Consider the following 11,628-nt stretch of genomic DNA (forward strand, 5'->3'; position numbering starts at 1 on the left):
CAAGCTGAAATAAGAAGAAAAACGTAGATAAACAATGAAAACTAACAAGACACATCCCATGGTGAATCAAGACATGGCCATGTCTAGAGCATATGATGTCAAGACAAATCAGGAAGTCAGTTAATGACCACGTTAACCAAGACACACACCATGATATCAAAGGCAATAAGAAAAGAAAAAATAGAAGGTTCTTAAGCAAAACACGGCCATGCCTTCACAAAACATGGCTATGCTTTCTAAACAAGAAAAAAAAATACCAAACAGAGTTTGGACAGTTTTGAAACTTAACACGGTCGTGCCTTGCTTAGCACGGCCGTGTTACCCTTGAGTTCTACGATCTAACATGGACAATTAATGCCGCATGACAAAAATGGCGACATGGTTGTGCCTTGCTTAGCACGACCGTGCTTTGAGGGTATGATCAGCCTTTAAATTGAATGCTTTTCTTCTTCATTTAATGGACTTGAACACCCCTTGGAGGAGCATTCAATACTCTCCAACCACATCCTTTCACCACCATTAATACGGGAATCAATCCCATCCATCCAACACTTGTAGATTAAGGAGATTAAGTTTTTGTGAGAAGTCATGATAACTATCATTATGTTTATTAGTGACTAAACTTCCATAGTATCATTTATTTTATAATGAATCTTAATTAAATTTTGATTATGTTACTAAAACATGTGATCGGTTTTTTATAACTAATAGTTGTGTTGAAATTATCACTTGATGAGGAATGTTAAAATACTCTTAAAATATACCTCAAGTGCTAAGCTTGACGATAAGCCGAGAAATTAATTGTCTTGAGAAGCTCTGGAGAACTTTAAAATAGACACCAAGACCCCGAACTTGATGATAAGTCGAGAAATCGCTATTCTTGTGAGTAATTGGCTGTTAAATTAACATTCCTTAAAATAAACCCCCAAACGCCAAGCTTGACGATATGCCGGGGAACTGCCACTCTTGTGAGGGTTTGGGAAATAACTTAAGAAACTTCTAAAGAGTCACCAGAATTCTAAGCTAGATGATAAGTCAAGAAATCGCCATTCTTGTAAGGGCTTGGTTGGGGAAAAACATGAATCATAATGTTGACATGGACGAAATGGTATAATAATAGATTGAGAATTATCAACAATGTTGTGGAAATAGATTGTCGGTGTTCATCCACTAAGATCAGTTAATTACTCGTTGAGTGAGTGTGCAACATAACCAATTTAAAGCAACTCTTGAGTAGTTATTACATGACTTCTATAATTGTTCTAGAGTTGTGCGTGTTAAGATTTGTGTCACACCCTCAAAATCCACTAACGGAGTTTTACCGTCAGAGGGTGTGAACTGGCAGGATCGGAATCATTAGTTATAACCAAACCAAAGAAAACGTTTAAATGAAAAATAAGTGCGGAAGCGTAAAACCTTAATTCAAAAGTTGCGTCACGCAGGACGACTTAAAACCAAATGTAAATGTTAAAATTAAGTTTGCAGAGTAAGATGTTTAACAATTAATGCATGCTCCTAAACTGCGCGCCCGCCTCGGCTACCTGAGAATAACATACTAAAAGGGGTCAACACGAGGTTGGTGAGTTCACAAGTTATATAAGACAAATCGTTTAGCGTTTGAGTTCAGCGTTTTCGTTAAGTGTTTTGCGTAACCACGTTACGGCGTTTAAAAGTTTTGCGTAACCACGTTACGGCGTTTAAGTGTGTAACCACGTTACAGCGTTTAAGTGTGTAACCACGTTACAGCGTTTAAGTGTGTAACCACGTTACAGCGTTTAAGTGTTACCAGATAATGTTATGTCAAATTATATATCGATAGGTAGCTAATCTATACAACAAGTATTACTAAGTGGTTCGAGACCGAAGCTGACTGTTTATCAAGTGCCCGTCACCAGGTCAACCCAGACCATGGTAAGTGTTAGCCAAAAATTACACCCACTCAACCTCCAGTTGAGCTTAGCGTCGGGTGGGGTTTGTCAAACCCAGTAGTACTACTCAACAGTGACTCGCTATTCCAAATATTAACCGGTTCGATGCGTGGGACTTCAAGGGTTACGTGCCGCTTAGCCTCTACAAGTGATATATATAATTTATAACAAAATCTTAAATATGTGTTTATCTCAAAAATGCGTTTATCGGAGTATGTTATCTCCCCCAAGTGAAAAACGTTTGAAAACAGTTTAAGGGTGGGGTAAGTGAACTCACTGTTTGCGAAGAATATTCCAAATTAGATCACCGAGTGATGCGCGTCGTAGAAAACTCTCTAGCGTTCTAAAATAACAAAGAGATTTTCTAAGTATCGGAACGTTTAACGAGTCTCTAGACTCGGCACATAATACCTATGCACGTATCATGTTTCGTGTTTCGTTTGTGAACCGTGTGTGATTTAAACAAGTACAATTGTGATACGATACACGAGTGAGCAATTACTTTCGTGTCATGTATTAATAACATACTTACAAGCAATTATTCCCGTAAGGGCATTTTGGTCAACAAACAAAGACTAACTAACTATTATTCCCCATAAGGGCAATTTGGTCAATTCATGGCAATCAACTAGCAATTATTCCCCGCAAGGGTATTTTGGTCAAAATACCACAATTATATAAAAACTATCATATTTCATGCATTCCTATACAACTCAGCAGCTAGTTTCATTGTGACAGAATTTCTACTTGAAAGATTGTACTATTTCACCGATCATATCATCTCAATTAATTCACCAAAAATCACCACTGAAACATACATGTCTTAGGTTTCCAGAACATATTTTATATTATTTTTATTCCATATAGATTTCTCATAATGATCAAAACACTACAGTAAACTCATATCAGTCAGATTCATGCACAACAGAATGTTATTTGCAATTCCCGGTAAACGAAAAATCCAATAAATGCAAGACCACTTGGGTTTGGTTCCTAACTCAGTGAGTCAACTTCCAGAAGTGGAACCAACCCAATTGGCCTCGTAGTTCATGAGATATAGAATTTACAATATAACCTAACAGCAGGTCTAACAGCTCAGCTTTGCATCACGTTTTTGTAAAATCATAAAAGTATACTTCCACTTATCCAAAAATTACGAATTTATACTTTATAGAAACTAGACTCAACCTAGTTTACTGCAGTACTCACAATCTCAATCAATTTTCACGTTTACACTTCGTTACAGTCAGTTAAACATCGTATATATATTCTGTCCAGAATCTGTTCACATCAAAACTCAACATCATAACAATCTATGAACTATCATGCATCCATATAACCCTCTAGACACCATAACTACTATCCATGCATATAAATCACACCATACATACAAGATTAGGGTTTGTGTTTTAATTCAAATCAAGAACAACAATCAATCATGCAACAACATCAATCTAGTTATCAATCTATTATCCAACTAACAACTATCATATTGATCACATACATACATATAATCGGCTGAGTTAGGGTTTACATACAACCCATTAAACATCAAAATTACACAACAAGGAGGTAAGAGATGATCAAGTATACCTTCCTAGCACCTAGTTCTTGGATTAATCTCTTGATTGATGTGTGTGTGTGTGATGAAGGTGGACGGCAGCCGTGGATCAAGAGAGGGAGAGAGAGCCGATTTAGGGTTGTAGGTTAATAATAAGTTAGGGTTTGTTTATTAGTGATGTATTTATAATAATACAAGTTACACTCTAGTCCCTCTTCTTTCCAAGTGTTGTTTTTCTAGAACATTCCATCATACTTGCCCAATAAGTTAACATGACCATAGTTTTATCACATAGCACATAATCCTAACACATAATAATCACATAATTATTGTTTTTACGTTTATCGTTTATTTATCAATCGTTTGCGTCAACTCGTTTGCGTTTCGGTGCAAATCCCGAAAGACTACACATGTAGTAAGTGTTACGCGTCATTTAAACCCTAGTTTAAATGTAATGAAGTGTACGTTATAGATTCAACGATCTTAAAGTTTGAATTGACGGAGTTGAGTTAACGGAGTTAACCTGAAATTGACGATTGTCACATCATTCCCATGTTAAAGAATTTTCGTCCCGAAAATTTGAGTCAAGTCGTGATGAGAGTCTGAAAGAGTAAGAAGAAAAATTTTCAGTTTGTCATATCATCCCCTAGTAAAAAGAAATTTCGTCCCGAAATTTAATTCATACCTTCGGTGATGTTTGACGGTTTGCCGGGTTTCGCGGTTTTCGGTGTTTGGTTAGCCCTTCAAAAAGGTGAGGATACTTTTTCATCATTTGATCCTCGCGTTCCCACGTGAACTCCGGTCCACGTCTCGAGTTCCAACGAACCTTAACGATTGGAATTTTGCTGTGTTTGAGTGTTTTGGTTTCCCAATCCAAAACTTCGACTGGTTCCTCAATGAACCGTAACTGTTCATCAACTTGCAGTTCCTCCAAAGGGACTACTTGGGTTTCATCAGATAGGCATTTCTTCAAATTTGATACGTGGAATACATCGTGTACGCCACTGAGTTCTGTTGGTAGGTCCAGTCGGTACGCCACCGGACCAATGCGCTCAGTTATCCGGTACGGACCAACATACCGTGGGTTGAGTTTGTTTCGCTTACCAAAGCGAACTACACCTTTCCAAGGTGAGACTTTGAGTAACACCCGATCGTTCACTTTAAATTCGAGAGGTTTTCGGCGCTTGTCGGCGTAACTCTTTTGGCGATCCCGTGCTGCTGCCATGCGATTTCGGATTTGAACAATCTTTTCCGAGGTTTTGAGTACCAGTTCTGGACCAGTGATTTGGCTGTCACCCACCTCTGCCCAGCAGAGTGGTGATCGACACTTCCGTCCGTACAGCGCTTCAAACGGCGCTGCCTTAATACTTGCGTGGTAGTTGTTATTATACGAAAACTCTACCAAGGGTAAGTGGGGTTCCCAACTTTTTCCGAAATCTAAAACGCATGCACGCAACATATCCTCCAGGGTCTGAATAGTCCGTTCACTTTGCCCATCCGTCTGAGGATGGTATGCTGTACTCATATCGAGACGTGTGCCCAGTGCGCTTTGCAGCGACTTCCAAAAGTGTGAGGTAAAACGAGAATCTCGATCGGAAATGATCGAGACAGGCACTCCGTGTCTAGACACCACTTCTTTCATGTATACTCGAGTCAGTCTTTCCATTTTGTCCGTTTCCTTAATCGCTAGGAAATGTGCCGATTTAGTCAACCGGTCAACGATCACCCAGATGGTATCGCATCCCGTCGGTGTCTTAGGCAAACCCGTAATAAAATCCATTGAGATGTGCTCCCATTTCCACATTGGGAGTTCCGGTTGTTGCAGTAGACCAGATGGTTTCTGGTATTCAATCTTGACTCTGGCACAAGTCAAGCATTTGCTCACGTAGGTGGCAATGTCGGCTTTCATGTTCGGCCACCAGTAAAGTGCCTTTAAATCATGATACATTTTATCTGAGCCAGGGTGGATAGAATATCGGGACTTGTGAGCTTCGTCCATCACTAGAGTTCTCAACTCTCCGTATCGTGGAACCCAAATCCGGTTCTCAAAATATCGGACCCCGTCCGATCTGGTTTCAAGTTGCTTGTTCATGCCCCGCATGAGTTCCGATGGAAGATTTTCATCTTTCAAAGCTTCCAGTTGCGCATCGCGAATCTGATCGGGTAAGCTGGCATGAATCGTAAGTTGCAATGCTCTTACTCGTCTGGGTTTTTCTGTTTCTTTTCTGCTGAGGGCGTCGGCCACCACATTGGCCTTGCCAGGGTGGTACTTGATGGCACAATCATAATCTTTAAGCAGCTCGACCCAACGACGCTGTCGCATGTTCAGCTCTTTCTGATCGTAGATATGTTGGAGACTCTTGTGGTCGGTGTAAATGGTAAACTTGGTACCGTACAAGTAATGCCTCCATATCTTAAGAGCAAACACCACAGCTCCGAGTTCCAAATCATGGGTCGTGTAGTTCTTCTCGTGAACCCGTAGTTGTCTAGAGGCGTAGGCTATAACCTTCTCGAGTTGCATCAGCACACAACCGAGACCTTGTATAGATGCGTCACAGTGTACCTCAAAGTTTTCCGTTCCCTCGGGGAGGGCTAAAATAGGGGCGCTACAAAGCTTGGTTTTCAATAGTTGGAAAGCGGATTCTTGCGCGTCACCCCAGTTGTACTTAGTGCCCTTGAGAGTCAAAGCGGTGAGGGGTTGAGCAATCTTTGAAAATCCCTCGATGAAACGCCGATAGTAGCCGGCCAGTCCTAGGAATTGTCGCACTTCAGTCGGAGTCTTAGGTGCTTCCCAGTTTTTGATGGCCTCTACCTTACCGGGATCGACATGGATACCATTCTCGTTGATCACATGTCCTAAAAAGTGAACCTCGCGAAGCCAAAATTCACATTTCGAGACTTTAGCATACAGTTGTTCCTTCTTCAGTAGTTCCAGAATTATCCTTAAGTGCTCTTCGTGGTCAGTCTCGTTCTTGGAGTAGACAAGAATATCATCGATGAAAACAATCACGAACTTGTCGAGGTACGCCTTGCATACTCGATTCATGAGATCCATAAATACGGCTGGCGCGTTGGTTAGGCCAAAAGGCATAACCGAGAACTCGTAGTGACCATACCGTGTTCTGAAAGCCGTCTTTGAAATATCTTCTTCGCGCACTCTCAACTGGTGGTAACCGGATCGTAGATCGATCTTCGAGTAGTAACTCGATCCCTGAAGCTGGTCAAATAAATCATCAATTCGGGGTAAAGGATAACGGTTCTTGACCGTCACCTTGTTCAACTCCCGGTAGTCGATGCACATCCGAAAAGTCCCGTCTTTCTTTCGGACAAACAAGACAGGGGCTCCCCATGGCGATGAGCTAGGTCGGATAAAACCCTTATCCAACAAATCTTGCAACTGAGTGGACAACTCCTGAAGTTCCGCCGGTGCGAGTCGATACGGGGCTCGTGCTATGGGTGCTGCACCGGGTGTCAACTCGATTTGGAATTCGACTTGACGAATAGGAGGGAGTCCGGGCAAATCCTCCGGGAAAACTTCCGGAAAGTCTCGCACAACCGGTATGTCTTCAATTCGTTTCTCCTCCGCGGGTTTCTCAACAATCTGCGCCAAAATTGCCGGATGACCCTTTCGTAGATACTTCTGTGCTTTCATAAGGGTGATGATGCTGTTGGTCATGCCGCTTCTCTCGCCTCGGACCGAAATGATCTCGCCGGAAGGGGTGGTAATATGGACTATTTTATCATGGCATATAATCTCCGCTCGGTTCTCGGATAACCAGTCCATGCCGACAACGACATCGAAACTACTAAGCGTAAAAGGAATAAGGTCGATGTCAAAAACATGACCTGACAGTTTCAACTTACATCCCGCAAGTATATGAGTTGTTACTACAGTTTTACCATTAGCTAATTCAACAGGAAACTTAGCGTCTAACGGGGTTGGAGTAAGGTCTAAAAGTTGGCTAAAGGCTTTCGACACAAAACTCCTATCAGCTCCAGTGTCAAACAAAATGGAAGCAAAATAATCGTTTACAGGGAACTTACCGGACACCACATGCGGATCATTGCGGGCTTGACCCGATCCAATCACAAACGCTCTTCCTTTGCCATTTCCTCCACCGTTAGTGCCACTTCCATTGCCCCCATTGTTGTCATTATGTTTCAGCTTGGGGCAATCCTTCCGGAAATGACCTTCCTGTCCACATTCAAAACATCCCTTAGTCGTCATCGGTTGCTTAGGAGCACCCTTTGCCGCAAGGTCTCCTCTACATTCTTTCGCTTGGTGACCTATCTTTCCGCATCTTTGACACTTGACACGGTCACACTGGCCAACATGATGATAGTTGCACCTGTTGCACTTTGGATACTTCCCAGCATATCCGCTCGAAACCTGCCCGCTACCGTTGTTGTTGGAGTTGTTGTTGTTGTGATTCTGAGTGTTAAAGCTCCGGGTGAACTCGGGTTTACGGTAGTGTTGTTGCGGTGGGAGGTTCGAGGATGAAGATCTGGTGTTGTCGAACTTTCTCTTCCCGCTGTTCGGGTTGCTGTTGTTGTTACTGTTGCTGGCGTGGTCATTACTCGGGTTGTCACGGGCTTTAACAGTCGAACCCCTCGGTGGTAACGCACCCTGGGTCACAGCCTGATCCGTCAGTTTGTGAGCCAAACGGATCGCTTGTTGGATCGTGGCTGGTCTGGAAGACGTCACCATACCCTGAATCTGTGGTGCTAACCCATCAATGTACATCTCTATTCTCTTGCTCGGCGGATCCACCATCCGCGGACACATCACTGCCAACTCATGCGAACGAGTAGTGTAGGCTTCAATCTCTGAACCCACCATTTTCAACGACCAAAACTCCGACTCTAACTTCGAAATTTCTTCCCTCGGACAGTACTCCTCTCGCATCATGTTTTTGAACTCCTCCCAGTTCATCGCGTTAGCCAGTTCCAATCCAAGGATCTGGACGTTCGAATTCCACCAAGTGAGGGCGGAATCCTCAAGTGTCCCAGCAGCGAATTTGACCCTACTGGCAGGGGGACAGTTACACATCTCAAAGGCCGACTCGGCCTTCTCAGCCCAACGCAGGAAGCCTATAGCTCCCTCAGTGCCCTTAAACGTACTGGGCTTGCAGTCACGGTAGTTCTTGAAGGTACACGTTCCATTCGGACCTCCTGTTTGATTCTGAACGTGTGCGGCTAAAGCGGCCGCGACATGGTCATTCAGCAGAGTTTGGAGTTCAGCTGCAGTCATGCTGATGTTACCACGTCCTCGTCCAGCGTTTCTTCCAGCCATTTCCTAGAATCACAGTATAAAGATGTTAAACATGAATTTTTCTTTCATATACAACACACCATACATGTAATGAAAAGATAAGTAAGAAAGAAATAAGAGACAACATCACATCACAACCACACATTAGTCTAAATAAAAAAATTCATGATTAAAACCATTGTATCCGCCACAAAGTATTTCCAATCAATCCTCAATTCATAGAAAAATAATAGTTAGGATGGAGACAACCCCTCCATCTAAGCATCATCATTACTAGATGTCGTCATCTGAGGACACCTCTGAGTGTGCCTCCTCCTCAGCCGGTTCTTCCTCCGGTTCTTCTTCGGGATCTTCCTCGGGATCTTCTTCGGGATCTTCCTCAGGCTCCTCTTCGGGATCTTCTTCAGGTTCTACTTCAGGCTCTGCCCCAGGCTCGGCCTCAGGCTCTGCCTCAGGGTCGGCTGCGTTCTGAGCAATCTGCATTTGTAGGATATCGCAACGCTCTAACGCTATTTCGGTTCGGGTCCTTGCTTCTTGGAGTTGCTCTTTCAAGTCTATCATTTCGGCTTGCATCTTCATCATAACCTTCGTTTGTTGATCACTAGCCCCTTGCATATCCTTCATTGCCGCCGCCATGCGGGCAATCTCCTCCTTAGTCTCGGTTTCGTCTTTTAACAATCTGGAAACGTTCTCTCTCGTGTAGCGCATGTAACCCACATCACGCTCCAAACATGAAACAACGGCTGCGAGAACTCTCTCTACAGGTTCGGTTATGGGTGGTAGGGTGTTGGGATAAGCAGGGTGGTTCGGGTGTGGCAATGGGGAAACTTGTTCACGGTAGACCATACGTCTGATCATGTTGGGGTACCATTCCCAGCTAACGTCGTTGTCATACAAGCCTCCGGATAGGCGGTACCTCTTCGGTGCAGGAGCTTCGAGTTCCGGGACTACGCGGGGTGGCGAGGCAGTAGGTAACTGCGGTTCCTTCCCGTGAGCATGCGTCATCGAATCGGATGATGATGAGGGTGGCGTCGACATCCCTACAGGTAAGCCGTGTATGCGCGCGCGTATGAGCGAAAGAGGTAAGAGATAAGATTACAAGACTACACAAACCTATGCAGTGCGTATTATTATAACTAATGGGTCGTCGCGGTTATAGTCTAGTATGCATGCAGTTTCTAGTTCGCTATAACCAATGGCTCTGATACCAATCTGTCACACCCTCAAAATCCACTAACGGAGTTTTACCGTCAGAGGGTGTGAACTGGCAGGATCGGAATCATTAGTTATAACCAAACCAAAGAAAACGTTTAAATGAAAAATAAGTGCGGAAGCGTAAAACCTTAATTCAAAAGTTGCGTCACGCAGGACGACTTAAAACCAAATGTAAATGTTAAAATTAAGTTTGCAGAGTAAGATGTTTAACAATTAATGCATGCTCCTAAACTGCGCGCCCGCCTCGGCTACCTGAGAATAACATACTAAAAGGGGTCAACACGAGGTTGGTGAGTTCACAAGTTATATAAGACAAATCGTTTAGCGTTTGAGTTCAGCGTTTTCGTTAAGTGTTTTGCGTAACCACGTTACGGCGTTTAAAAGTTTTGCGTAACCACGTTACGGCGTTTAAGTGTGTAACCACGTTACAGCGTTTAAGTGTGTAACCACGTTACAGCGTTTAAGTGTGTAACCACGTTACAGCGTTTAAGTGTTACCAGATAATGTTATGTCAAATTATATATCGATAGGTAGCTAATCTATACAACAAGTATTACTAAGTGGTTCGAGACCGAAGCTGACTGTTTATCAAGTGCCCGTCACCAGGTCAACCCAGACCATGGTAAGTGTTAGCCAAAAATTACACCCACTCAACCTCCAGTTGAGCTTAGCGTCGGGTGGGGTTTGTCAAACCCAGTAGTACTACTCAACAGTGACTCGCTATTCCAAATATTAACCGGTTCGATGCGTGGGACTTCAAGGGTTACGTGCCGCTTAGCCTCTACAAGTGATATATATAATTTATAACAAAATCTTAAATATGTGTTTATCTCAAAAATGCGTTTATCGGAGTATGTTATCTCCCCCAAGTGAAAAACGTTTGAAAACAGTTTAAGGGTGGGGTAAGTGAACTCACTGTTTGCGAAGAATATTCCAAATTAGATCACCGAGTGATGCGCGTCGTAGAAAACTCTCTAGCGTTCTAAAATAACAAAGAGATTTTCTAAGTATCGGAACGTTTAACGAGTCTCTAGACTCGGCACATAATACCTATGCACGTATCATGTTTCGTGTTTCGTTTGTGAACCGTGTGTGATTTAAACAAGTACAATTGTGATACGATACACGAGTGAGCAATTACTTTCGTGTCATGTATTAATAACATACTTACAAGCAATTATTCCCGTAAGGGCATTTTGGTCAACAAACAAAGACTAACTAACTATTATTCCCCATAAGGGCAATTTGGTCAATTCATGGCAATCAACTAGCAATTATTCCCCGCAAGGGTATTTTGGTCAAAATACCACAATTATATAAAAACTATCATATTTCATGCATTCCTATACAACTCAGCAGCTAGTTTCATTGTGACAGAATTTCTACTTGAAAGATTGTACTATTTCACCGATCATATCATCTCAATTAATTCACCAAAAATCACCACTGAAACATACATGTCTTAGGTTTCCAGAACATATTTTATATTATTTTTATTCCATATAGATTTCTCATAATGATCAAAACACTACAGTAAACTCATATCAGTCAGATTCATGCACAACAGAATGTTATTTGCAATTCCCGGTAAACGAAAAATCCAATAAATGCAAGACCACTTGGGTTTGGTTCCTAACTCAGTGAGTCAACTT

The sequence above is a fragment of the Bidens hawaiensis genome, unplaced genomic scaffold, assembly GCF_021521415.1.
Source record: "Bidens hawaiensis isolate Kalapana, Puna unplaced genomic scaffold, B.hawaiensis_p1.1 tig00000566_1, whole genome shotgun sequence".
Classification (NCBI taxonomy): domain Eukaryota; kingdom Viridiplantae; phylum Streptophyta; class Magnoliopsida; order Asterales; family Asteraceae; genus Bidens; species Bidens hawaiensis.